Raw genomic sequence first — 22500 nt, 5'->3', positions numbered from 1 at the left:
CTTTCTTTTTCTTCTCCTTTTCCTTTGCTTTTGTGGTTCTTTCCCCTCTTCCTCCTCTTGACTCATGCATTTTGCCAGGTTCTTCCTCACCTCTAGTTCAATGGTGATTTTACTTGCTGGGGGGCCACAGCAGAGGGACATTGGGATGACGGAGCCTTGCCCTGGCCAGCTGTCAAGCTCAGGTGCTTAGTGAGCATCCCACCTACCCCTGGGCATCTGCAGGGGTGGGGGCTTTAGAGAGGGTCAGGCACTGTGTGCTCAGGTGTGTGCACACTCCAGGAAGGTCCCCATGGACTCAGGAGGAGAGCAGCCAGTGAGGGAAAGAGTCCAGAGCAATGGCTCCAGTGAGGAATGGGCAGAAGGTCGTGGAGGTCCTGGAATGTCAATGTTGATAGTTCACTGTAGTCACTCATAAACATCTACCCCTATTCTTATTAATGATCTTGGGACCAGCGGCTTCAGGGAACTTGGCTTTTGTATGAATTTGTCTGGGTCTCTTGTCCTCAGTCCCCAACTCAAGGACTCAGCAGCTGCTTGAAACTTCATTTTTGACCCCAAGGTCTGTGTGTTGAAGTTGACACATGACAACAGGTGACCATCCCTGGCTCTCAGTATGTGCTTCTTTCCCAAGCCGGCTCCAGGGTGATTGAGTGATGGCTTAGGTGCCTCCTCAGTAGGAAACCCAGCAGTTGGTTCCCTTTACCGATATGGCGCCTGTCAGGGTCTCCTTCCTAGAATAAGGTGTTATTTGAAAGCAGCAACATGCAGAGCAGCCTGTGCCAATATCTTGTTTGGGCAAAAGATCACAGGGAGCTTTTTCTCTGCATATCAGAAATGGTCTGTTGGACCACTAGGCTAGACCAGCAGGAGTTTCACAAGATGATGGGGTCAGTGCTGCCCTGTTGTGCTCAGTTCTTTTCAGTCATGAAAAACACCCAGAGTCTTGACATGTGGAAAAGCCAAGGAGCATTGAATGTTAGCAAGAATGGTTTCTCCCTCCCATTGCCTCACGCACCCTATGGGCCAGACAACACAACCCATCCTTATTAGCATGGGCCACTCAAGGCAAACTTCCTCACATCATTGATTGGTGGGATCAAATGAGAGAATATTTGTGAAGTGCTTTGTAATATTTAGAACTATAAGACATTATTCAGGCTTCTGAGTCCTTAGAAGCTTTACAAATGAGTAAGTGGAGACTCAGGGAAGGTAAGGCCACATGCTGTAAATGACAGAGCCTGCACATGAACTCGGGTCTTGTAAGCGAAGAAATTAAAAGTCATTTGCTAAATACTTCATGCAGGCCACATATTATGCTGAGTTCTAGGGGTGCAGATAGGAAAGCAACAATAGCCCCTGCCCTCAGGGGGTTTGTATTCTAATAGGGGAGGTGGTGATTTTGTTTGGAAAGATACCAAGATGGTGAATGGTACTCTGACATACCTTAAGTAGCATTGTCAGCTTGATTTGATTATTGTTCCAGAACTGATGATTTTGGGGTGGGGGGGGGTGGGGGTGGATCTGACTACAAGCTCTGCCATCACATTGCTATTGATAGTTTGGAGAAGAGGTTGGTACATTTGGTTTATTCCATGCGCCCCATGCCTCTCACCCTAGTGTTTTCATGGGCATCTCAGTGAGAAACAAGAAAAGGTGTAAGTAAGGAACCAGGAAGGGAGGGAGGAAGGGAGGGAGGGAGGAAGGAAGGAAGGAAGGAAGGAAGGAAGGAAGGAAGGAAGGAAGGGAGGAAGGGGGGAGGGAGGGAAGGAGGGAGGAAGGAAGAGAAGGAAGCTCAACAGAAATTGTCCCCTCCTTCTAGGAGCCCAGGCATAGTCCCTTCCACACTGACCCATGGAAGAAGAGTTGAGTCCACTCCTCCAGTAGGAGGGATGGGCATGGGCTTCTTGTTGTGTTCAAGGGCCTAAGAGCTTCCCTTGCACAGCTCTGTGACTTTCCTGTGGAAATCCAACTTATCACCTCCATTATGCTGATGGAGAAATGGGGAAGTGAGACAATTGATCCATTGTGGTAGTCAATGATGACAGACTCCTTTAGAACAGGTAGGGTTCTTGGTGTACATCATTTCCTTTGAAGATGACAAGACTGAAATCAATGTTACAAATGTCACCTCCATTTTGCAGATGAAGATACTGTAACCTAGAGTTCCATGATTTGCCAAGGGTTACTCAGCTATCAAGTAGCTGAAGCACAATTTGAATCCAGGTCCTCCTGAGCCTGAGTCCAGTGTTCTATCTTCTGCATTCTTCTGCCTCTTACTAAATGGTTTTCTCTAAAGAATCACTCCTTTATTTTTCCTTAGACTAGATTTGCTTTATTTATTATAATACCATCCTATAAGGGGTAGGACCTGGACTTGGAACTTCACCAATAGAGGGAAGTCCTGGATGGGAAAACTCCTTCCTATTGCTCATCTGCTACCCTTCCATCATTTCTGGTCTTAGAGAATTTCCTGGAAGGTGCTCAGAGAGTACTGGGCTTGCTCGGGGTCACACAGCCAGTACGTGTCAGAGAGCAGGACTGGAATCCAGGACTTGCCCACTCAAGGCCAGATCCTTACCCACTCTGCCTCATTAGTGAAGCCTGGGCATACTCTGAGTTGCCAGGAAAGGTAGAGCTACTTTTTGATTTTTCTTTTCTCACAACAAAACACATTTAAAATATCTTTAGAGTCTTCTTTTATAACTGGGAAAATATTTCATGTTTACACCTTAAAGCAATAGCCATATGTTTGGGTTTTTTTGTTTGTTTGTTTTTTTGTTTGGAGGGGGGGAATTCTTCATTTAATCAGTACAGTTTTTTAAGCAGAGTATTGAGCCTGGAGTCAGGAAGACCTATATTCAAATTCAGCCTTGGACACCTACTATTTGTATGATCCTATGTATGTGCCTCAGTTTCCTCATCTGTAACATGGGCATTAAAAACAACCAGGTCACTTTTCAAACCTTTAAAGACTGAATAAATGTTGACGACAACGATGATGATGGTGGTGAAACTGCTCAGACTCAGAGGCTCAGCCTAACTGTCTAGTATCCTCTTGTGGGGGGGGGGATTCCTCTGGGGACAGGTTGGACTAGAGGTGTCTGAGGCCCCTCCCCTGTCACCTCCTTGGGGGCTGCCGGTGGTGAAGGGCCTTGCACACAGTGGGCACTGAGGAGGTTGTCCACTGATTGCATCAATATCTTTCACTGTAAAAAAGAAAAATCTGTAAGGAGAAGAAGAAAAGACTCAGGATTCTCTGACCTGGAGAAGAGAATACTGAGGGGGGGATTCAGGTGTGGGCTTTTATACACTTTGGGGTGACTGGCAATGCTTGGGTACACTTGCACACAGAGAAGATAACACTTGAGTGAGAATAAGAATGTGGGGTTTAGTTTATGTGCCAAAAAACTATTTCCTAGTAGTTGGGGTTGGGAAATTTGGGAAGCAACAGGGCTTCTTGTCCGGTAGCTTGTCAGAATGGCACAGGTGCTGATCAGGGAAAGGCAGTGTGGTTCAGTGGGCTGTGCTCTGGGGTCAGATTCCAGTTCTGCTAATGCAACCTCAGGTGTGCCACTGGTCTCTATGGTCTCCTCCTCTGGAACGTGTTGTGGGGAGGGGGACACTGCCAACTAGTTCTGTGAGCCTGTCTGTGAAGGAGGAGGAATGAGTTTGAAACCTTCTGGGAAGAAGTGTTTGACTTGCCAGCATCCTGGCTAGTCACTTTCTAACTGTGTGTCCCTGGGCTAGTCACAGGATGATGATGGTGGTGAAGGGACTTGTCCAGGGTCACACAACCAGTTAGTGTCTGAGGTTGAATTTGAACTCACTTCTTCCTGACTCCTGGCCTGGTGCTATACGCATTGTGCCACCAGCTGTTTGAGCCTCTCTGACACTCAGTTTCCTTACTGGTAAAACCTCTTGTGGGTGTTTTGTTGTAAGAAACAAATGAGATTGTGTGTTACATATGTACCGGTGTACATGCGTGTGTGGGCACATACAGACATGCCCATATGCATATTTGCAGGCATATACTTGACGGGGTGGGGATGGTAGGTCCAGACCTCTGATGTCATCAGCGAAGGCAGCCCTTGGTGGGGACAACCTCAGCAATGTTGATTTGCAGCCCCTCTACCTCTTCTCATTAAAAAAAAATGTCTCTGGGGCCCAGGGAGGGGGTGGGGGGTGGGGGCAGGTGACTACTTCAGGGTCACTCAGTTGGTGTGACTTGAACCCGAAACTTCCTAAGCCCAACTGCCCTGCTCTCTGCTCCCTCTCTTTGGAGGTCTGTATAACTGAGAACTATTATTATTGTTATCATTAATTATTGCTATCATCCTCTCCCTCATTATTAATATTTTCTTAGCTCTTTTCCTACATGATGCTAAAACTTCTGGCCAAGTGACTCCTTTCAAGACCAAGGTCATGGAATGTAGAATTGTTTCCAGTGCATGTGCTCATCAGCTGTAGGGGAACAGAACAAGGAGAGGGAATGTGGAGAAGGGAGGTGCATCCTCTTCATGGCTGCCTTGCTGAGGAATGGGGAGGTAGCCAGAGGGCTGTAGCAGCAGGAGGTGGGATGTGTGGACAGGAGAAGGGGAGAACTTCCACTTGTGGAGTTGGGAAGGCCATTTCAGAGATTGGGAGCCATCAAGAAAGGCTCCCAAAGGCAGAGAGAGCTAAGTGGTCCTGGAGAGCAGTCAGTGCCCTGACCGAGGGGTGGGAAGTAAGTCCAGAAGGGTCAGACTGGAGCAACTTGCCAGGGAGCTTGAGACGCCAGTGTGTGTCAGAGGAGACCTGAGCTCTTGAGTTTATTGTACACTAGGGAGCTACTGAAGGTGGCAGAGCTCCATAGTGCCTTAGGGATGTGCCTGAGGCTGTGATCTGAGGTGGAGGGCAAGGAAGAAGAGAGATTTTAGCATCTTGACTTTGGGGTCCAGAAAGCAGATAGTCAAGCCCCTTGAGGGGACGGGCAGCTTAATTTGAGTCTTATTCTTCCTGTTTTAAGAAGGTGGCTGATACATAGCAGATGCAATATCAGCACTGGCTCAACCAAGCGAGCATTCATTCAGCACTGGCCACGAGCCTGAGGACAGGGAGATTTTAAAAAGAAGTCTTGGCCCCTCTCTTTCCAGGGACTCCACATGCCTGATGCCTGGATGTCGGCTAAGCAGTTACATGATAATTTGGGGGAGGGGCCCGAGCGGGGAGAGCAGGAGAATTTGCAAGACCATCAAGCGGATCGAATTTGCGACTTGACCTGGGACTCCCTGGGGGGCGGGAATGAGAAGTTTTTTAGGCCGGATAAGACTGAGGAGGACATTCTGGATGGAGTCAAGTCCCAGGGGAAATGGAAGGGATGGAATCTAGAAAATGGAAAGGCTGAGCTAGCCTTGGAAAAGTGGCCACCTCCAGACCGAAGGGAGAGAGAAGGAGATGGGCGGTGAATGAGGTGGGGGGCGGGGGGAGGGAGAGAGAGAGACAGAGAGAGAGAGACAGAGAGAGAGAGAGAGAGAGAGAGAGAGAGAGAGAGAGAGAGAGAGAGAGAGACAGAGAGAGAGGGAGGGAGGGAGAGGGGGGAGGGAGGGAGAGAGAGAGACAGAGAGGGAGGGAGAGAGACAGAGAGAAAGGGAGGGAGGGAGAGAGAGACAGAGAGAGGGAGAGAGAGACAGAGACAGGGAGGGAGAGAGAGGGGAGGGAGGGAGGGAGAGAGAGGGAGGGAGGGAGGGAGGGAGAGACAGAGAGAGAGAGAGAGGGAGGGAGGCAGAGAGAGAGACAGAGAGAGGGAGAGAGAGACAGAGACAGAGAGGGAGGGAGAGAGAGGGAGGGAGGGAGGGTGTTGGCACTGTGCAGGGATCCAGTCATCTGCTGGGAGACAAGGTGGACGTTTGCCCACCTTAATCTTAATTAGTTTAGTTAAATTTCTGGATGTGGGGACGGCTGGTCTCCACCCGTGATAACCTCCAGACCGGGGCGCTAAAGTCATTGAAGTGTGCTTTTCATCCTTCTGAGGCCCAGAGCACCCCACTTCTCTGGGGTACATCAAAGAACCTTCTCCTTGAGAAACTAAATCTAAAGAGACACCTAAAGAGATAAGTGAAACCTAAAAAGAGATAAGTGGAACCTGATCAGGACTGAGCTAGCTCCGGGACCACCACCTTTCATTCCAGTCTCCCCTACCTCTTGAGAGATAAGATTAGGTGTGGCTGCTGCCTTTGTGTCTGGAGGAGGAGAGAGATGGCTTGAGAGATCTGAAGCCACCCCTCAGCCACCACCAGTGGGGGATGGTCCTCCCTCAATAAGGGAACTTTCCACAGTCAGATGATCACCCCCATCAGTCCTCTATAAAAGTACCTGCCTGTCTCCTGCAGGTATCTCAGAGCCAGGCTCTGTGCCATGCCTTCTCCCCATGAGAAGTCCAAGGATTTCTCTCTTGATTTCCCTTTCCCAGCCCCTAAATAAACTATTATCTTATTCTATTGGATTTGTGTGCAAGAGGGTGTAATTCTTTAAAAAGGAATTCCTAAGAACCCCAAACCCCTATCCCAACCCCTAACCCCTTTCACCCCCCCACCCTTGCCTATTTCCCCACAACACTTCAATTTCCATGCTGATCCCACCTGAGTAATAGGATGGGAAGCCAGCCCTCCCAGGCCAGGAGGGAGGCCTGGGCACTGTTTGGTCAGGGCTGGGCTGGGGTCATTTCAGCTTTCACTTTGGTTTGTGTGATATTTGAGAAACCTCACCTTGGACAAGTAGGTAGTTCATTTCTGTCCCAGATGGAGTGGGGCCCTGTGGGAGTGAGGGGCTGGGTGAGGCCAGGCTCTCCTTGAGACATTGCCCTCTCCAGTCCCTAACCAGACTGGATGCCTGGGGAAGCTGTCTTCAGGTCCTTGTCTGGGAGAGGCAATGCCATTGTGAGATACACACATGCCCTTGGACACCCCTTTCTTTGTGCAATGGGTGTGATGTCAAGAATCAGCAGAACTGGCAGGTTGTGATTCCCGACCCTCAAAATGTATGTGTGCTGGGGGTAGGTGGGGCTTTGGGCCACTTTTGCTCTGTGATGGGAGCAGACTTGGGTATTGGGCTGGGGTGAGGGGTCTTCAGTTCCTGCCCACAGCTCAGGCTGTAATCCTAGAGGTTAATGTGGATATAAATTGACATACTTTTGGGGGGAAAGGGGGTAAATTGAATCATTTCCCATGGGTCAGGGGAACTCACTTTTCAATGGTTAAATCATGTAAGGGGTCATTCCTTATTTTTTGTTTGAATACACATATACACATGCACACATACATATATACACACTCATACTCATACACACATGTATACACAAAGACACATAGACATGCATAAAACACACTTATATGTAGTGTGTTATGTGTACACAGTCTTTTTTTTTACTTGTAAACAGTGTTTTATTTTTTCCAAAAACAGACCGTCTAGACCCATTTGCAGGAGTGTGTGCCTTCCTGTGGCAGGTGCAGATTGTGCATGGTTGGGCAGGGCTAGTGTCCCCATTCAGACATCTCTGAGGACCACAAAGGGTGTCCATAGTTGGGCCTCCCACCTCTAACCTGTGATGGCTGCAAGTCTGCTTCCTGCCACACAAAATTGAGATATTCTGGGTGCTGAGAATGAGCTTTGCATTTAGGTAGAAAGGCCCTGGCCAAAGCCCAACTCTGCTCCTTATTCTGTGTGACCTTGGGGACTTCCACTTCTTCCTCCACATGGCCAGAAGCCCTTTGGGGTCCCACAGAGCTCTAGAGGTGGGATTCTATGAAAGGCCTTCCTGGGGCATCCATGCTCCCCCCTGCCCTGTGCCTCCTGCCTCAGCAGAGACCAATGCTCTGCATAGGGCAGGTGGGAAGCCAGACATCCCAGGACCAGCTGGCACGAAGGGCCTTTGGCAGATCCTGCAGTTGTTTGCTGAGGCTCCAGTGCGTTCTTGGGATGTATTTCTGAATTAAAAATAAATGTCAGTGGGAAAACAGGATGCTCTTGTAAAAGTGTCTGTCACAGACGGCTTCACAGGAATGCATCTATTCATTAAGTGTGGTGCTCTTACACAGTGCTCTACCCAAGTTGGGGATGTTGGGCATGTCATCACCTCCGTGGGGCTCAGTGTCTTCACTGGGAAAGTGAGACAGCTGGCCTAGATGAGTCTTACAAGGCCTTGCAGTTAGGAAAAGTCATCAGTTCATTCACTCACAATTTATTAGTAATTAGTGTGGCATAGTGGATAGAGAGCCAGCCTTGTGGTCAGGAGGACCCAAGTTCAAGCCCTGCCTCTGATACCTGGGGGCCAAGGAGACCCTCAGGCATTGCTCCAAGGGTGATGTGCAGGAGCTAAGGAACTTTTCTCCCCAAGAATTCCTTAAACCAAATTAAATAAATAAAGGAATCACAGATACAGAGGGATACTACAAGGCACATTTCTATAGTGCTTCAAGACTTGCTCAACATTGTACAACAGGACATGATCCCATCCTCACAACAAGGAGCACACTGCAAGTGCCGTTATCTCTATTTTACTGATGAGGGAAGTGAGCCTTAGAGAGGTGACTCAGTGAGGCCAATGGTCACGCAGCTTTCAGGGAGCTGACCAGGGCTGACTTGCCTTCATTCTGCCCATGAAGGAACGTCCAGCCAGCTCCTGTTTGGTGGGAGGCACCATGCTGGGGGTAGGAAGGTCAAATGAGTAGTTGCCCCTCACCCCCATCACAGCCTCAGCATCCCAGCACCCCCACCAGCCCACCCACAGACCTGACCGAGGTCAAGGGTTAGAGGATGGCAGGAAACCCCAAAAGGCTCCGCTCCCTGTAAAGCCCAGTGCAGCAAGGGGATCGCTTCATAAACACCTTTACCACTAAGCCCTCCCAGCTGCCCTCGCTGATTCCACATGGGTCTCTCTTCTCTCCAACTCTGGACTGTCTTGGACCGTGACAAGTCAGGACAAGGGACTGGAGCAGAAAACTCCATGGGGAGCCAGGCTTCATAATCTATCATTGCCCTACCTGGCCCAAGTGTCTTAAGCCTGGGCAGCCCAGAGAGACAGGCTCCAGATTCACCCATGAGCCCTCAAGGAAGAAGAGCAGACCTTTCCAGGCAAATGCCCAGGGCAGGTCCTTCCTTGGGTGGGGTTTGGTGCAGAGAAGCCCTGAGGAGAAGCTGCAGATGCAGGAGGTCAGTGCCCTAATCATGCTTCCCGTGTTTCTGGCTTTCTCACTGACATGATTAGCATCATCATCATTAATTGTAGTTATTATTATTACATCATAGTATTCCATGGATCTCTGAGAGAAACAGTCCTGGAAGAAGTCGATACTTTACTATTTTTGCTTTTTATTGCTTCGTGGGTGGCAGTGTAGGTGGAGCACTGTTTTAATTGAAGGAAAGTGTTAGAATGCTGTTATTATTTTTGCTGTTTCTTTTATAGTGAATATCCTTTACTGGGGATTACAACGTCTGCTTCTGTCTGTTATCGAATTTTGACTAGATGAGAGCGCACTATGGTTTACGAATTGGGAGAGGGTCTGTCAGCTTTGGGTTTGCATTGGCTCTGGCTTATTTTGTTTTTAATTGCATTATTTTCCACCATTTACGACTTTCCTTTGATAGGGGCTCAGCTAAATGCTCATGCTAGAACTTAGCTGGTGGAGAAGGACTGACTGCAAAGCCCTCTTCACACAAGGCTGTCTGATGAAAGGGTGATGAGAAAAATACTTTTCAGGATTTTGTTTCAATCGATGAGTTCTTTTTTATTTCGATTTTTAAAAATACTTGATTTAGCAAAGAAGTTTTTTGTCACTGCTGTAGTAGCTTCTTTAACTATGTAGGAGATGCATTTCCATGAGTGTAGAGGTTGAGGGCAAGCTAAAGCGGTTCAAAGCCACCTAAAAGATCCTTTAGATTCTTGAAACATTTGTCAGGTATCTGGGACTGGCCCTTTGAAGACCAAGGTAATGAACATAAAGGACAGAAAGCATCATTAGCTGGTGTCTAAATGGATTATTTGTAAACCTGGATTTTTTCAAAACCACAAAGAAAAGCAATGTCCATTTTCTTCTGTGGGGTGATTAAATGGTGAATACCTGGTTATGCACTAGCCTGCTTGAGCAGCTTCTGCTGCTTCAGTTGTGAGTCATTCATTTGAAAAATGGAGTCCTGGATCTCTTCCAAAGTCTGTCTGTCTGTCTGTCTGTCTTCCTTTCTTTCTTGCTCTCTTTCTCTCCCTCCCTCCCTTCCTTCTTTCCTTCCTCTCTTTCTGTCACTTTCTCTCTCTCTTTTCTTTCTCCCTCCCTGCCTCCCATCCTTCCTTCCTCCCTCCTTCCTTTCTTCCCTTTTCTCTTTTCCTTTCTTTCTCCTTACTTTTGAGCTTTCTCCCTCCTTTTCTAATTTCCTTCTTCCTTCTTTTCTTTCTCCCCCTCTTTCTCTTTTTTCTTTCTTTCTCTCTTTATTACATCTTCTTTTCTTTCCTTCCTTCCTTTATTACTTATCCCTTTATTGTTTTTTCCCTCTTCCTATTCCTCCCTCTTTCTTTATCTCTCTGTCTCTATCTCTGTCTCTTATTCTTTATCTCACTCTGTCTGTCTCTTGTTTCTGTCTCTGTCTCAACAACTAGCCGTAAACAAATCCCCACATCAACCATATCTGAGAAAAAAGCACGTCGTATTCTGCACCTCAAAATCATCACCTGTTTTGAAGGAAGTGAGTCGCATGCTTTCCCACCAATCCTTAGGAATCATGGTTGGCAGTTCATTTATTCAATTTCTTAAGTCTTTCAAAGCTATTGGTCTTTACAATATTGTCATTGTATACATTTTTCTCCTGATTGTACTCCCTTTACTCAACATCATTTCATAGAAATCTTCCTAAGTTTCTCTGAAACTGTCCCTTTTGTTATTTTAATGGTGTTCTGAATGGTCTTCTGTTAGATTCATGTATCATACTCTGTTAGTTTCCACTTCTTCCACACCACAATTGTTATATCTGTGGCTTTTTTTCTCCTTTTCTGACCTTGCTTGGCTCTAGGCCTTGTAAAAAGGCCATCACTGGCACAAAAGACATGCAGTGTCGTAATGTTGGGGGCAGAGTTCTAGACTTCTTTCCAAAATGGCAGGACTGTGTCACATCTCTACCCACAACATGCTAATGTACTTGTTTCAGTGTCACCCCTCCAGTCATGGTAATTGTACCTTTTTGTCCACTTTGCTGATCTAGTGGGTGGGTGTGGAACTTCAGAGTTGTTTCAACTTATATTTCTCTAATTATTGGTGATTTTGGAGCATTTTTGAAATACATTTATCAATAACTTGGATTTCTTCCTTTGACTACTTTCTGTATCCCTTGGACTCTTTATCAGTTGGGGATACACAAAGACAATCTGCTCAAGGATGTTGGCCACTGGTTAATTGAGGAGATGAATGATACTTTCTCTCACCAAAACACAGAATTCCAGAGTCAGAAAGGGGCTCCAAGATGATCTAGCACAAAATCTACCTGAAAAGGAAGGGGGAAGGGAACAAGCATTTATTAAACACCTACTATGTGCCAGGTACTGTGCTAAGAAGGCTTTACAAATATTATATCATTCGATACCTACTAGAACCCTGGGAGGTGGGTGTTACTATTATACTTAATTATACTTAATTTCTATGTCATCCTTGACCCTTGGTCCTCACCTGGACACTGAATGGAGCCTCTCTTCCTGTAGCCACAGGGCGCCTTCTCTTCCTGGCTAGCATCACCTGCTACAGACTGAGGAGGAGCTGTCAGTCACTGCCTTCATCATGTGACTTTGGAGGCTCATTTAGAGCTGAAAGGGACCCTCAGAGTTCCCTGAGTTTTTCCCCTCATTTTACAGGTGAGCGAATTCCAGACCAGAGAAGTTAGGACATCCCTAGGGTCACACAGCTAGTGAGGTGTCTGAGATAGTCTTCCTGACTCCAAGTCTAGTGCCCTGCCAACTGTGTTGCATTGCCTCTCTTAATGTTGGCTCTGGGGTTCATGGGAAGTGATGCAGTTTGGAACAGCCAGGCTCACCCATGCATTCATTTTCCTGTTGTGCTTCTCTTTTTACAGTAGAAGAAAACGGCATGTGATCTTATGGTTAAGGACAAAGCCATCTACGGGTTCTCCTGTAATTACTTTCCAGCCTTCATATTCTACAGTAACTTTTAGGGATTTAGTCGTCTTCATTAGCACGTCAGCTCCCTGAAGTCTCTCTTACTTTTTATTTGAAGTGGAAATGAAGGTGTAGAGTAGTCAGGACGTCCTGGGCCATTTGTGTCCTTGGAGAAGGGAAGAACAGAAGCCATCTCTTTTAGTTGTGATTGTGGGTATGGACTTACCTGAGATAGTTTAGAAGAGATCCCTGTTCTGGCTAGGCCAGTTGACCTCTGGGCATGCCCGGTATGTGCACCTGTAGTCACAGGCTTCCCTTGAATCCAGGATGTAGGGACTTGGGCCCTACTGTTGGACCCTAACTGATATTTGACTCTATCCTTAACTAACCCCAACCCACCAGATCCTTAACTGTCACCCGTCAGACCTGACTGTACTCTGATTGGGGGATAGGCTGCCTGTCTCCTACCTGCCACAAAACATAAAGCCTGAAAATGACCATTAACTGTCATTACCTGTTGAGACATAATCACTTGTCAGCCTAAAAAGCTTCCTTGGCAGGGAGAAGAAGCCAACTGTCTTTGTGAGCCTCTTGATACCAGCCTCCCATAGTGACTTACGTGAACAGGACACCAGAGAAACCTTCTTCAAGATTTGTCCTGGGGAAATCTGAGAGGACACAATAAAAGCTGATTGCCGTGTGGGCACTGTGTGGGTGCCATGTGGGGATTGCCCCTAATTAGTTGTTTCTTAAGCCAGATGCATCCAACATGAACTTACATTTCCTTCCATCAGACACTCCCTCCTTTCCGATGCACGTTTAGATAATACCTCTGTGGATCTATAGTCTCTATATGGCTCTTTGCAGCAGGGCTTACATCTAGCAGTATCCATGGGAATGTGAACAGGAGGGGTTGGGCCTTTAAATGCCCCAGAGAGTTGTCATAAATGGTTTGGTAGCTACTGAGAAGGTCACTAGTATTGCCCTGGGGGGATCAGTGCTTGGCCCAAAGATATTTGGCATTTTTTCCTGGCTTTGTGTGTATGTGTGTATGAGGTGGCATGGTTAACATGCTAGATGGCATTCCCCCCAAAGACCCTGACACCACTGGGCCAAATTTCTAAGACAAAATAATAGAGCTCCTCTAGTAGGGTTCAAGGAACAACTGTACAAATGTCCAATGGGGAAGGCATGGTTAGAAAATATGAAGCTGGTGTCAGGGTTTCTGTGGTTACCAGCTCAATACATGAGCCATATATCATGGTGGCCAAGAAGCCTAAGACACCTTTAGGCTCTACTGAGAGAGGCAATGTTGACAACTAGGGGAATGAAGGTACACCTCTCCCACCCTGGTCAGACCACATTTGGCATTTTCCATTTGGGGCGCCACAGTTTAGAAGGTGTATTGACAAGTTGGGAGGCATCTGGAGGAAGGCAGCTGGGATAATGGAAGGACCTTGAGACCATTCTGTATGAGATCAGTCAGAGGTACTGAGCTTGTTTTGCCTGGAAAAAAGAAGAGAAGTCTGGGGGATACAGGATGGCCGCCTCCCAGTGGAGGAGGGATAAGATGTACTCTGCTTGGCCCTTGAGTATAGAACCAGCAGCAATGGGGAAAATGTCAAAAAGACATTTAAGCTAAGTCAAGGAGATATTTCCCCATCATTAGAGCTCTCCAGAAAGGGTTTTCTTAGAAGCTGGTGTGTTCTCTTTTGTTGGACAGCTTCACAGAGGGTATCGTTGGTGCTGTTTGGGTAGGGCTGGTTGACTGCTGAAATCCCTGAGGTTCCAATTCTTTGTTTTAGCTTCTTAGGGCGTGCTTACAGTGATGCTCATGTACAATTCCATGGGCTCACCAATGTCTCCAATTTAGTACATTGGTCTTGTGGATGTGAGAAGGTTTCGGACAACTTGGCTTTTCTTGGCTTTTGGGACTGGAAAAAAGAAGACCAAGAGGAATGATTTTGGCTTGGCCAGTATATCAGCATCTGTGTTAATTAGTACTCTCTGCTCCCTCCCCACCCCGTCCCCAGTGCCTAGGTTTGATGCCTATCTGGTGCTGGCTTTTCTATGACTGGTTCTCCTTAGGGAAAGCTGGTTGGGGGCGGGGGAAGAGAAAGCTATCCAGGATGAAGACTGGGCACTGCACAGCTTTCATTTAATTTTTCATTGGTAACTTCTAACCCTTGTGAGGTTTTAGCTTGAACTAGACAAGGCTCTTTCTGAAGGGGAAACTTTCAGGGTGCATCTGTCTTCACTTATTTCTGAACAGGTAATGAATGTCTGGATTGAGTCCTGTTTCTGGTATGCTCTGTGATTAACTCATGTAGACCCAAGACAACAGCTTGATGGTTTGGGGTTTTATTTGAGTGCTGAAAATCCTTCCTTCCCCTCTTTTCCTTTCGTGTCTCCTGTGCAGCTGCCCACTTGGATCCTCAATTATAATCCCTAACTCTTCATTTAGGAGTATGAAGAAGTATTGATATATCTATCTATCTGTCTATCTATCTATCTATCTATCTATCTATCTATCTATCTATCTATCTATCTATCTATATCCTTCTTGTGGGACTGCTCCACCATCATAAGGGCTGTGACCACAGACTGGCCCAAGGGATGTTGTTACACCCTCCTAGTGAGGTTGCTGCATGCAGACCCCTGCATATTATGTGGGACAGGGACCCCGAGGTGAGGTTACCGATTGTTGCTTTTCCCTCGCCTGCTGGGAAGCACCAGTAAGCTGACCTCTTCCGTGACAGCTTCGCTTGCTTGAGCCATCCCAGGCACTTGCTGTCCAGGCTGGTCCAGCACAATTCTTCTTCCTGAGAGCTCAGCTCTCATGGGCTGTGAGAAAGCAGATTAAAGGCTGGGCTGCCCCGCAGGCTCATCCGCCAATCGATAGACTTCAGTTAGCCCATCTTGTGCTAAAACCATCCTCCCACAGATCAAAGGTAAATGTTCGGGACGAAAGCTTCTAAATGGTCATTTTAGTAGCTGCTGGTAGGATCAGGTTTGAGACACTGAAAATGTGCACGTCCAGATGTTTATTTCCATTTATTTCCGTGAGTACCTACAACACCCCCAGGCATACTATAGTCACAAGCAGACCAGTGTGGGCACACACACATATCCTTCTATTAGCCCACATGAATTTCTCTAGATTGGAGAAAGCTAGCTTAAATTCTCATCAGAGGTAATTATCATTTACACCTATGCCCGAATAGACACGTGTAAAGGGATAGGGAGGTAACCCCTACCCCCATGGGCATGGAATCCTGGTCTCTAGCTTCCTGTCATAGGGGACAGACCATTGTCCTTAAGGACACGGATAGAAATACACCTAGATTCCATACATTTAAATATTATCCACTAGGTCATAGGGATTGTTACCTCCCCCAGATCTCTTTAGTTCTATGAGAACCTGGTTTCTTCTCTTTCCTTAATTCTGTCCTTGCCTCTGCCCTGCATGCCCCCTGCCTTTTTCCAAGTAGAATATAAGCTGCTTGGGAGTGGGGACTGTGACACTGTAAAATGGTGTCTCCTCTGGTCTAAGACCAGTGGCGCTGAGCATTGAGAGGGCATAGGGAGAGTTTAATCTAGGGCATTCATTGGGTATAATAGATAATCCTATCATCAATGGGGTCAGAATGCAGTTCAAGTTCATTTTCTTATATCAGTTGTAGTAGAAATGTATGCAATACGTCTAGAGGTTAAATTGAGTGTCATTGTGCATTTTTGTAAGGTAGGAAGTGTCTTTTTGGCTAATTTTTTTTTCTTTTCCTCTTTTTTTTTACTGGACCTATGATTTCTTTAGTAAAGAATATTCCTAGTGAGGAAACCCTTCTACCAATATTAGTGGACACCTACTCTACAACTTACTGTCTTAGAGGGTGGTTAATATACCTTTAATAATGTAAACTTGATGAAATGCCTGGAATACTATGTTCATTTCTATAATGCATATATTAGTATATTTGTAAAATCCATCCATCTGTTTGGATCTGGATCTTCGGTTTTGTTATTTAATATATACGTACATAGATGTTATATAAATATAATATGATATTTCTTTATACTATATTGAATTCCTGATCTGAAAACTGCCTCTACTGATGCAGAGTAACAAGCCGTGTATAATTTTTAATCTTGCAATATAGCCTGTGGAACTAAATTCAGTGACTTGCCCAAGGTCAAACAGTTGATAGGAGTCAGAGCTGAACCATGCTCTGTCTATGAATGAATATATGCATTCAGAACAAAAAGTTGATGTGATATGTATGTGGATGCTGCATCAGTGTTGGGGAGTTTAGGCAATGAAACCCTCACAGAAAATAACATGGAGAGAAATTGTTAGACAATGAGTCATAATTTTGCTTATTGCATGTAGTTCAATTTAAAAAGTCATTTCTAACCTCATCACTAGTGCTTGACACTGTACGGCATATGATGTGCATCTCCAGAGAGCAGGGAGAGATGAGATGGCTGCTTGTGAGTATGAAAGTTCTCATCTCCATATGTCCACGGGAGGAGATGGTTAAGGCCTCTTTAAACAATGACCTGAAGTTTCCAAAATTTGGCCCATTTTTTGGTGTCTCAAAAGAAACTTGAGATGTGCTGATTTGGAAACCTGTGGCTCCCAACATTTACACAGACCTTTTTGTGCCTGTCCTGTGCTAGAGCCTTCCGAGCTGAGGTTGTATTGGGCTGATCACCCACGGTCAGTCACACTGTGCCTTGACCCTGCCATAGTGATGTCATTTTGGTCGTCTTCGAGCATGAAGGACAACAAAACCATGCTCAGAGAGAGGCTTTCTAGAGGTTCAGTTTTGGACAATGTTTCTCTTGGGACTGGCTGTTTCTTGCCAAGCCAGGAATCTCTGTTGATCCTCCCCTGATTCATTTAAGACCCTGGCTTTTGTCCCTCAGCACGTGCTATCTTAGCCATGTTACACTTGCTCCTGCTGTGAACTTCTGAGATGCCACTAACACTAGTACCCATACCCACATTCAATTCATGAAGCATTTACTATAAGTCTGTTGTGTGGTAGGGCTGGTGCTCGGCACCATCAGTGTCAAGACAGACGCTAAGTGGACCTTGGCTATGAGGACCTTCCATCTTGGGGAGGCCATGGTGTGTGCACCACCGAGCCAATACAAAATGCATCAACTAAGTTCTGAGCAAATTTGGGAGGGGCGCTAAGAACCAACAGGACCCAGAAAGGCCTTGAAAAGGACACAGCGCCTGAGTGGTGCTTTGGATGGGGCTTGGGATTCCTAAAGGTGGGACTGAGGAGGGAGAGAATTCCAGCCGTGGGTCCCAGCCTGGGCAAAGCTGTGAACCTCGGTGACTGGGGATAGGTCATGACGATTGGTAAAAGCCAAGCAAGGGAGGGAGGTGGTGGGGGTGGGGGTGGGGAGAGAGAGAGACAGACAGACAGACAGACACAGAGACAGAGTCAGACAGAGACACAGAGAGAGAGAGACAGAGATACAGACAGAGAGAGACAGAGACAGAGAGGGAGGGAGGGAAGAAGGGGAGACCATTCACATATACACAACTCCAGAGTCCCCAGTTGGTATGCCAGGTAGATAAAAATGTGAAGGTTAGAGTCAGCATTTGCCATTGAATACTATCAGGATACCATCACTTGGGGTCCTACCCAAATTACCCTTGTTGGTGCATGTTCAGATTTACTCTGAGAGAAATGCATTAATTTGGAAATTAAGTTGCAAATTTTACAATAAACAGGAACACTTAGAGTGTTCATCTAGCCTGAAAGATAATTTTACTTAGAACAGCAGGCATCAAGTTGAGCACAGCATAAAGAGGGTACTAATTTCATGATCATCTCTGTTTCAGTAATACTGATAAATACAAGACAACACTGCAGACACTTGGTTATGCCACCATCTTGGCTCCCTCCCTGTGTTGGCCATTCCCAATCCACTTTTTCTAAGGCTTCACTCCTTGGTTTCTTTCCCAGAAGCCTTCTCTTCTCTCTCCGGTGTTTCTAGAGTTTGACTCTCCTCACTCCCCAGTCTTCTCAAACTCATGTTGCCTCCCCAAGACTAGTTCCCTGAGAGCACGGTTAGGTTTGCTCATGGTCTCCTTCCCACCAAGCCCGTGCTTTGCATGTGTTTTTTTCCAAAAAGCATCCAGAAAGTGTTCACAAAGACCAGAACAAACCAGTCTCTGCCCTCAAGGGCCTTGCATTGGACTGCAAGTGTGCCCAGGAGGGGCTTCCTGAATGAAGCTTTAGTGTGCAGAGAGGACCATCGCTGACATGCTCTAGGGTCGCATTTGAAGCCAGTGAGGCACTAGACTGTTGGAAGGCCTTGGCTCAGTTCCACATTTAGTAGCACAGCATGTGTGACTGTGGACAAGTCCTTCCCTTGTTGACCCCGTTTCCTTCTCTGCAATGTGAGGGAGTAGGACAAGATAATGCAGATGACATTGTCTTTGGAGTCGAACCCGGATACAATCCAGGTGTTCAGGACTTACATGAGCTTGAGCAAGTTTCTTCTGTCTCCTTTTGAACCTGTTTCCTTATCTGTAAAATGAGGAATTTGGACTCTTGGCCTCTGAGGCCACCTAAGGTACTTCCGGCTGCATTCCTCTGGGCACGGGGGGGGGGGGCTTCTTTATTTTCTCCACCTCAAGTGGCTGTGACCCCGAGTGCTCTAGTCATGTTATTCTCTTCCCTCTCACTGTGACCTCTCACTTTGTTACTCTTTGACATAGCTTTCTGTGACTGCACAGGAGAGCGTCCTGGGGTATAATCTAGTCCCTTCTTCCGGGAGTCACATCATCTGCTGGCACAGACGGGACTGTGGCCTGCTTCCATGTAGCCTAGGCTCTGGGTCTTCCTCTCCACACCATCTCCCAGGATGCTTGCCCATGGCAGGTACCATCACGCCTGATCTTGGGGGGTTGGAGGGGGAGGGCTCTGTAACATCCATGAGCAGCCCTTTTTCTCAACATGAGTGTGAGGTGTGGGAGAGCCCAAAGCACACTGTTGAGGCGCATCAGAATTCCCAACAGTCCATCCTGTGTTTCTCAAGGGCCACTCTCACCTCCCTTGCCAGTGCTCAGCAGGTATTGGATGAGCCCGTGGGATGGGCCAGGCACTGACCTCCTTCCTCCATGCTGTGGGGAATAGAGAATGAAGTCAGGGCTTGGTCCTCAAACTTGGGAAGCTCAGCATCTTCTTTCTCTGCATTTTTCTTTGAGGGTCACCTCACCTTGTGTGGTTCCCATCCTCACTTCCATAGCATTTCCAAAGCTGTCTGTTGACCCCTCCTCTCCCCGAGCCATTTTTCTCCATCCCCCGTGGTCTGCAGGCATCTGCCTCCAGACATCCATCCCTCCAACATCACAAGCCAAAATCACCCTCAGCAAGAACTGAGCTGGATTCCTGCCTGAGACACCAGCTGAGTGACGCTGGACATTTTACCCACCTGGCATAATGGCAGACATTTTGTCACAAGGTTGTGGTGAGCACAGATTCACTCAATGAGCAGTGAGCCAGCCACATGTCTTAAATGACACTGTAGCACCTTAGACTGCCTCTAGCTGAGAGTGATAGTCATTCCTGCCCTAGCTCCTCCGTTTTCTAACTTTTCCTTGTGCTGTCAATGCCATCACAACATCCTTCTCTGGAAGACACAAAGAGTTCCAGATTTCTGGATCTTTGACTGTTCCCTCTCTTTGCAGTCACTCCCTGAGTCCTCTTGCTTCTGTCTCTAGTGTCTCCCTCCCATCTGTTCCTTCCTTCATTCACACCATCAGCCCCCTAGGTAGTAAGGGGCAGAAGCTCCTCCCTGCATCCCCTCTTGTCCAGGGTCCTGTGGAAATGACCTCTTACCTGGTCTCCTCAGCTCTAGCCTGGGTCCCTTTTCTAATTCCCCCTCCACATGGCTGCCTGAATTAGCTTTCAAAAAGAATGTTTCTCCCCTGCTTACAAGTCTATGGCCCCATTCACGGCCCCCATCATCTGCCTCCAGCCTCATTGACCATCTGTCCCTTCTCACTTTCCATGTCCCAGTGTCTCTCCTGCCCGTTTGTACAAGGGTGGTCCCATAGGCTGTGCCCTGTGCCCAGAAGGTCTTCCCCATCTTCTCAGTTGAAATGCTATTCTTCTTTGAAGGTTAATTCAGGGTGACCCTCTCATCCTAGTGTGGTCTCCTGTCCCTTGGGCCTCCCTGTGCCTTTCTTCCTGCACCTTAGGACACTGCAGCAGTGGTTTTTTATATCAGGCCTGTGATTTCACAGGCATAGGAGATCCTGGTGAGGAGCCTCCTCTGCCAATACCTGTTGGCACCTTCTCTACAATGACAGCCTGGCATGTCCCTCAGTGCCCCCAGAGACTCTGTAAGAGACTCTTGAAACATATTGGGGGGGGGATGTCTGAGTAAGCTGCTCAGCCTGTGCATAGCTCTGTTAAAGAAAGAATCCCCAGCCCTGTCCCCACCCCTTAAGGAGAGGGGTGACTGGCTCCATTCAGATCTTTCCCCTCTCCCCCTGGGATATATCATCCCCTATAAAGCTTTATTTTTGTGATCATCCAGTTTTGCCCCCATGCACTCATCAAAGCAGATCTTTCCTGTCTGTACTCCTGGAAGGAGTTGGGAGTTCCTTATGTTAGGTCATCTCTCAGATTTTCCCATTTCTGTTCTTTTTTATTTATTCCCCGTTTCTTGGAAACCGTGATTACAAAGGGGGTCTGCTTATTCTAGGTGTGTTTAAGGGTGACATAGTCGGCCCCCAGAGCACATGTGTGGTACCTCCACCCTCCCCGATTCCTTTCGTAGGCTTTATTGGTCATGCCACATCAGGGCTCATGGTCTGGAGATTCCAGTTGTGTAACCCCAAAAGGATCGGTTCTTTACGTTCTGGCGTCCCTTGATCATCGGCTTCAGGGAGCCCTGGGAAATGCAGGGAAATGGCAGCACCTGCTCTTAGGGATTGCATCAATAAGCGGCCGCTTGGAAGCTCCTTAGCCACTAGCTGGCTCAGCCGGCCCAAGGCATTCACAGGCTCAGAAGGGGGGTTGGAACAGGGGCCACAGGTTGGGACGTGCTTACAGCAAGGCACGGGGAGGCCGCCCACATTTCCAGGGCTCACAAAGGGCTCACCACAGCCCGATTTACAGCAGAGATGTCTCACCTGCAGGCTGATTTAAAGCATGCAAAACAAAGACAACATCCGTGAACTTGCTGTTTATCTAAGGGTGAGTCCCACTCAAATAAAACCCTATTCAGGCTCTTTTCCTGGTACGGTACAGACAGAGAATGTGTGTGTGGAGAGAGAAGCAGTCCCCAAGCCCAGGCTGGCCAAGGGGGAGGGGCCGATTTGTGCCTCCTCAGGGTTGACCGTTCTGGCTGATCTTTGTGAGTTCCGTGGAGGTGGACACTGCTGTGCTCATGTGCTGGGGGAGCTCCTCGGGGTCACATATGCAAAGCTCATTTTTCTGTCTCTTGAGTTAGTAAGACAGGGGCAGTGTGATGCAGAGGAGAGACAGCTGTTCTGGGACCTGACAAGAAGTGTGTTCAAGTGCCACCTCTGACTTCATGCTGACTATGTGATCCTCATAAGAATAACAGTCTCTCACTGCTCTGGGCAGTTTTCTGAGACTATAAATTTTTTTTGGGGGGGGGGCAGTTGTGGTCAAATGACTTGCCCAGGGTCACACAGCTAGTAAGTGTCTGAAATGGATTTGAACTCAAGCCCTCCTGGCTCCAGGGCCGGTGCTCCATCTACTGTGCCACCTCACTGCCCCTGGAATGTACTCTTCCTAGAAGGCACCAAAACACCCCCAAAACCAAATAACAAAAAAACAAACAAAAAAGAAGGCACCAACCTGCATTCGTGGAGGGAACTAATTCTATCAAGAGAAATATCAGGTCCACCATCTAGGACCACCATGAGAGGCAAATGAGATAAAGCTGGGCAGCACTTGGCCAGGCTTTAAAGCAAATGTGAATAGCGGGTCTCACTATTGTCACTGTGATTTTGGATGAAACACTGGGGTCAGAGGCTAATCGAGGAGGAGTCAGAAGGGACCCAGAAGGGGGCATTTACTCCAACTGCCTCATTTTACAAACGAGCAAGCTGAGGTCCAGAGAACAAGTATGAATTGATTTTGGTGGCAGAGGTAGTGAGCGGGAGCTGAGATACTACAAGTGCGTGACTTTTTCTCCTATTCCATATGTGCCCAAATCCTAAGTATTGGACTGGCTTCATACCACGGATGAGCTGCCTGGCCCACGGAAATGTGTCTTGTGCCATTCGAATTTTCAAGGGCATCTCGAGGTCAGTATTTACCTCTATGATCTTAAGGATCTTCTGTACCGAGTACAAGGAGCAGCTAGGG

At 47.3% G+C, this 22500-nt stretch overlaps 1 protein-coding gene across 7 annotated transcripts in view; it reads left to right on the top strand.

Moving 5' to 3' along the window:
• The window catches only part of ETV1 (ETS variant transcription factor 1), a 96402-nt gene that overhangs the window by 14543 nt on the left and 59359 nt on the right, over positions 1 to 22500 (top strand). The window lies entirely within an intron of this gene.

The sequence above is a fragment of the Dromiciops gliroides genome, chromosome 5 (genome assembly GCF_019393635.1).
Source record: "Dromiciops gliroides isolate mDroGli1 chromosome 5, mDroGli1.pri, whole genome shotgun sequence".
NCBI lineage: Eukaryota > Metazoa > Chordata > Mammalia > Microbiotheria > Microbiotheriidae > Dromiciops > Dromiciops gliroides.
The sequence above is the reverse complement of the archived record's forward strand: the minus strand, read 5'-3'. Positions and strand labels throughout refer to the sequence as shown.